Source organism: Pinus tabuliformis, chromosome J (genome assembly GCF_031772625.1).
Source record: "Pinus tabuliformis cultivar Carrire ecotype Pingquan chromosome J, CPIR1, whole genome shotgun sequence".
Taxonomy (NCBI): domain Eukaryota; kingdom Viridiplantae; phylum Streptophyta; class Pinopsida; order Pinales; family Pinaceae; genus Pinus; species Pinus tabuliformis.
In genome coordinates, this window is record NC_142295.1 from 1,644,880,143 (window position 1) to 1,644,885,821 (window position 5,679).

The 5,679-nt window shown below is 39.3% G+C and overlaps 1 pseudogene; it reads right to left on the bottom strand.

Annotated features, from left to right (window-relative positions):
• Window positions 1–1,225: 1,225 nt before the first annotated feature.
• On the bottom strand, window positions 1,226–1,844 carry LOC149233841 (plasma membrane ATPase pseudogene; annotated as a pseudogene).
• Between the last annotated feature and the right edge of the window lie 3,835 nt (window positions 1,845–5,679).

The window sequence follows — 5,679 nt, forward strand, 5'->3', positions numbered from 1 at the left end:
AGCTGATAAAAACTCTGTTTTTTCATAAATCTCCAACCCCTAATACATCGATGATCTAGCGATATATAGGAATATGATCCTAACTACTTGGAGCTTCCTCCTCCAGCATGAGGGGAGCTCAATTCTACCTATGATGACACCTATTAACCTTTAACTAACTAATAATTACAGCTGACTATTCATTTACAGCGCTGGACTCCTAAAACAATTAAAACTCTAATTCTACATCATGCTGGAAATAGAATTTATTACAATCAAACTGGTGCTCTTGCGAGGAAAATGAGAGAACAGGTTCATTCTCTGACAAATGGATTCTTTTAGTTTGGCTGTGATGAACCTTTAATGCTCCATGTTTGTCTTTAATAACATTTCTGTTACCCTGAAACATAGGCCCCTGTTTGTCGGTCTTTGATGCGCTTTACCATATCCGAATCCAAAGAAGCGTGCCTTTTATCTTTGATTACTCAAAATAGCACAGGCTGCCACGTCTTCGATGTGCTGGCCACCCTTTTCCATACACTTGTGTGATAACCGAACTTTCAAAAAGATTTGCAGTCACATGTACATAATTAACTGGCTCAACTGAAACATGCAGCTACAGCAGTTTCATAGCGCGCTACGAAACTGCTGTATAATAAAAAAAAAAAAAAAAAAACCACAGCTTCAACCTAAAATTTGACTGTCTTCAAGTAACAAGGAAAAAGAGATGTATGCCAATCATTGGTCATGAAAACAAAACCCTCCCCATAAGGTCCACTAAAGTGTTCACTGCTTGAGAGATTAAGAATCCTTGGGGTTTCAATAGCTGCCTGACATAAGAGGCTAAAACAAAGTTCATTGTCATCCTTCAATTTCTGCTGTAATAACAAATAGCTCTGCATTTCTTGCTGTAACCTTTGCTTGTATACTAATCGGTTTACCATTACTGCAGGTAGTGACAATTTTACCAGAATCTAGTGGACCAACAGAAAGTTCATTAGTAGAAGCAGAAACCTTCTAACATTGCATCCTGTGTATTTTCCAGACATCCATTCTGCTCATTTTGACATGTATCACTGTGTTCCTTTAAGTGCTGGTGTTCAAATGACCTTAATTTTGATGTAGAATCTGCAAGTCCCTCCACCATGCCATCCTCAATAGGAAATTCCTCAAGTATAAACTCTGTAACAAGAGCAGCATGTCTAACTCCATAAGCAATATGATGGACCTCTAAAACCAATGCAGACTATAATGGCTTTGGTAGAAACGCATCTGTGTTTGGAACTGGTAAATTGATGTCTTTTTCAACAGCACCTCCCAAAACACTATCCCAGGTTCCCTCACTCTCTTTGGTCCTTTTAGGAACTTCCTGTTTAGCTACATCAAGGGAACGAAGTCCACGCTCAGCAAATTTATCAATCACTGAATGTACTTTATTTCTCACGTCTTCCTTGCAATGGCAGAGGTCAAGAATCTGCTCTGGTGCTCCTTTACTAGCACGATGCCATTTTCCATGAGCATCAACATATGTAAATGCTGTACGTTTGTCAACCGGATTAAAAGGTAAGAAATGGATCTCAGTAAACCCCCGCTTGAGCCTCTTTTGGATCTGCCAACGTTCCAACAATAGCAGCATCAATGGCATCTTGATCTTCAGTTCTGGAAGCTCCAGCTGCAAACAAAACCACAAGGTCTTTGTCCACATCTTTCACAAATACCTCAATAAGATTTTTATCGACGCTTAGCTTGTGTCTCACATATCCATAGAAAATGTAACCTGAAAGGGTAATTGCGCATCTTACTGCATTTAAGAGGGATATCGGATAGCGACATATAAGCCATGATACCATAATTGCAACTGCCATCTTCATATTCCAACACTTCCGGTCGCATCAAGCCTTCTGCGTTCAAGTGCAATTCCCTTTACAAGAAGCTTCTGCATGTACTTCAAGATATAAGAGAAAGCTGTGAAAACCTGTTCAAGAACTTCAGGATTTCGATCTCCACCAGATTCTAGAAGGTTTCTCATGGCTTCCATTAGTTTATGGAGAAAAGGCATGAACTCCTTACGCAAATCCCTTGACAGAACTGCAATCAAACTGAGGATAGGCTCAAAAAGTGTTAACGCTGTAACCAAATGCCGGAACCAAACAAGTTTTCAAGTGCTCTAGAACTTGATATGCGACTGGAGTGTGAATAATTAAAATGGCCATAATTAACACTAGACCATTTGCGCAAGTAACCAGATCTTTAAACCGGCCAAAAACATGGATTCCGAGAGCCAAAATAACACTCTGTATATCACTGATGTGGGATCTTATTTGAGTGATTAAATTTATGCCATCAGAATTGCCAGATTCGTTCCAATGCGAAGCTTCTTTAGAGATAACTCCATATTATTCTGCAGGCTTCTTCCCACAATCTGCCTTGTACCCTGTATAATACGTAAAGCAAGACACAAATTCTTCTCAACATCAGCTCGTATTTCCAGGGATTCAGATGCATGAAGTATGCTGGAAACAAGCATCATCAGGTTCGCCTTTTTGTCACAGCGTCTACAATGATATTCCACATCTAAACCAATGCTTGGCTCTACGCCTGCCATATGACAAAGTAGAGCACACTCTAGGTGAGCAACATGCCCACAAACAAATTCTTCATTCAGCTTTCCCTCGCATCTGATATTACAGTAGTCTGCCACACTCTGATCAGTAGCCTTCCCACAGAGAATACAAGAGCATTCACGGCAAAAACTAAATCCGATGCAGCATATATCACAATTCATCGCCTTGAGAGACTTGGTCTGGCCGGTTTCTGGTCCACATTTCAAATTTCCAGCTTTACATCTCCTCTCTGAAGTATTCCCACGCGATTCTGATTCTCTCACACGCTTTACAGAAGTTTTCCCTATCAGTTGCGCGCCAACTTGTTCATCATCTCCACAGTTGATGGTGGTGGTGACGACGATGCTGTTGCCATTTTCTTTTTTGCTCCCTTCTTTATTTTACTAATTTCTCTCCCTCTATTAAACCATTCTGCCCTGTTTCAATATCATGATGACAGGTATTGCATGTGGTTACAAATGCAGGTGCTGTAGGATTATGTAAATGATAAAGAACCATCGTGGAAGAATGCTTGGCACGTGGCAAAGTATCATATTGATAGTGATCTCCTTGACAAAAGCTAAGAAAGTCCTGACGGGTATCAAAGAATTCATTCTCCACAATTTCATCTTTTATCCCTAGTATCTGCAGGAACATCTGTCACTTCAACCGAATTAAATAAATGCTTTCTCCCTACTGTTGACAGGAGGCCACTCCCTTCATCAGGCTTTTGTTGTGCCTCATATATAATTGTCAACTCTTACATTGGCTGAAAGCCCAGCATTTGCCAGAAACAACGAAGTGACACAAATGAGAGTATGCATATTGCAAACGAACCATATGATCCTCTTCCTTCAATGGAGTACAGGCCCACATATAACAGCTTGACAAACCTCGTTTCCTGCAGTGTTTCCATCAATTCACCTTAAATATCTGTCATTTCCCAATTTCGCAGCGCAGCCAGTGCAAGGTCAGTGTTTTCGCTACGAAATCACTAAAACAGATGGCGCTGCGAAACTGCTAATGGGTTTATGCGCTGCGAAAACACCCTGTCTTTAAGCTAGGCTAAAAATTTTTGGCAACAAAATTTTCAGTGATAACAGACTCACTCACTGTTTCCTCATACCTTTCATAAGTTGAATCTGTTTCCATATTTTCCATTGTTCGATGTTCAATGATAAGTATGAAGAGATTTTATATCAAGAATAGGTGTTTGTTGTTTGATGAATGGGATTGATGAGTGGGACTGATGAATGAGGGATTTGATGCTGGATGTGGGGTTTTAGGTAGTGATAGGGTTTGGGGATGCAAATTAGGATTTGGGAGTAGTGGAAATTTGTATTAGGGTTTTAGGGGTAGGATGATTGTGAATGGAAGAGGGAAAGGGAAATGAAATGAGGGAAGTGTAGTGGAGGGAAATGTGATAATGATATAGGGGAACAAACAGCAACAATGGAAAATTGCAAACCCTAGATAGTTTTTTGTAGTGTAACTATGTAGCAAACTAGGGTTTGTAATTGCACATATCTAAACATCATCAAAGTTGATTAAATCTCTTGTAACGGAAAATTGGAATGTTTCACTTACTTGAGGAATGGTTTTGGTAGAGTTTTGAAGCTTGGGCAATATCGTTTTGGTGAAATTTATGCTTGGAGGGCAGGTGCGCTGCACCAAGACACAGGTGCGTTGTGCCCGTTCAGTTCCTAGTGTAAAATCTGCGCTTTGTGCGCCGCGCCAGCACAATTTTGCTCCGATTTGCCTTTCTTCACCTCCAAACACGAGTTTTGCTTTGTTCACTCTTTCTTTTTGGCACAAATGAAGTCTTCAATACAAATATCACTTTATATACCAATGACGTTAATTTTTATTCTAAAGAAACCCACTTTCTAATGTTTGCTTTTCACTTTGGCTTTTAAAACTCTGTTTTGGTAGTTTGGCTCTCTTTTTGACTTTGATGGACTAATGCTTTGAATTTCTTGACTCTTTTGTAGAAGCTAGAGTGCAGGAGTTTGGCACGATGACCACGGCTTCATTTCCGACTTATTACATATAGGAAAATAAAATTACATGAAATTTTATACATAAAAGAAAAAACTTTGTTTTTCGAAAAATCAATCACTAAGCATGTTATCATTGAAATTTTTGATGCTGAGACCTTATTTGACTTCCTCATGTGCCTGCTGACCATTATTGAGCCTTTACAAGACTATGAGGACAAACCCTAGACCTAATGAGACCTAAAAACCTAAAAATGACTTTTGCAGATGTAAAGACAAAAGATGACTATAAATGACCTGAATTTGTGAAAACAGGCTAGTAGGTAAAAACCATGAGGGAATTTGATAAAGCACTGCTACCATCAGATGATCCATGACCAATGGAATGCAACTGATCAGATGGGACACCTAAAAATGCATGCAACAAGGGGATTTTGATCACTAATGGAGGGATGAAGATATCGACACTAACATCAGGAAAGGAGCGATAATGAGGAGGAGATCATGAGGAACCTCAAGGGATTGACTCATGGTATTATGGAGTATGCTCGGATATAAGACATGCCTCAGCTATACCGGAGGCACATAGTGGGAGTCTCAGATTGGATTCACCGATTACTGAGTCTTGTTGCACGAGTTGTCTCGTGCTATCATGACGACCACAATGAGTACTTCCTAGGTCCAATATTTACATATTTTTTGAGGCATGCGTGCCATGAATGTTATGAGGCCTGCGAGCCGTCGATGTTATTATAGACATACATATTATTTTTTGGGTTCTGATGTATCAAACATTCTCACATATATATATTTTGTATTTTCATGTCTATTATGGTACAAATGGTTTGTCTTATCTTCCACATGTTTCATAAATATCTATCCAACACGTAACTAGCTAATGCATCCATTAATGTATTCATGCGTCTAGGAATATGATGATATGTAATATAATCAAAATTTCTTTCAAGTAGATGGATACAAATATACATTTGTAATATTCGAGGCTTCCTGACAGAATATTTCTCATTGAGTTGAAGGATGACAAGCTCTGAATCCAAGTTGACAACTAATTCTCTGATGCCCAAAGCGATGGCTTCTGA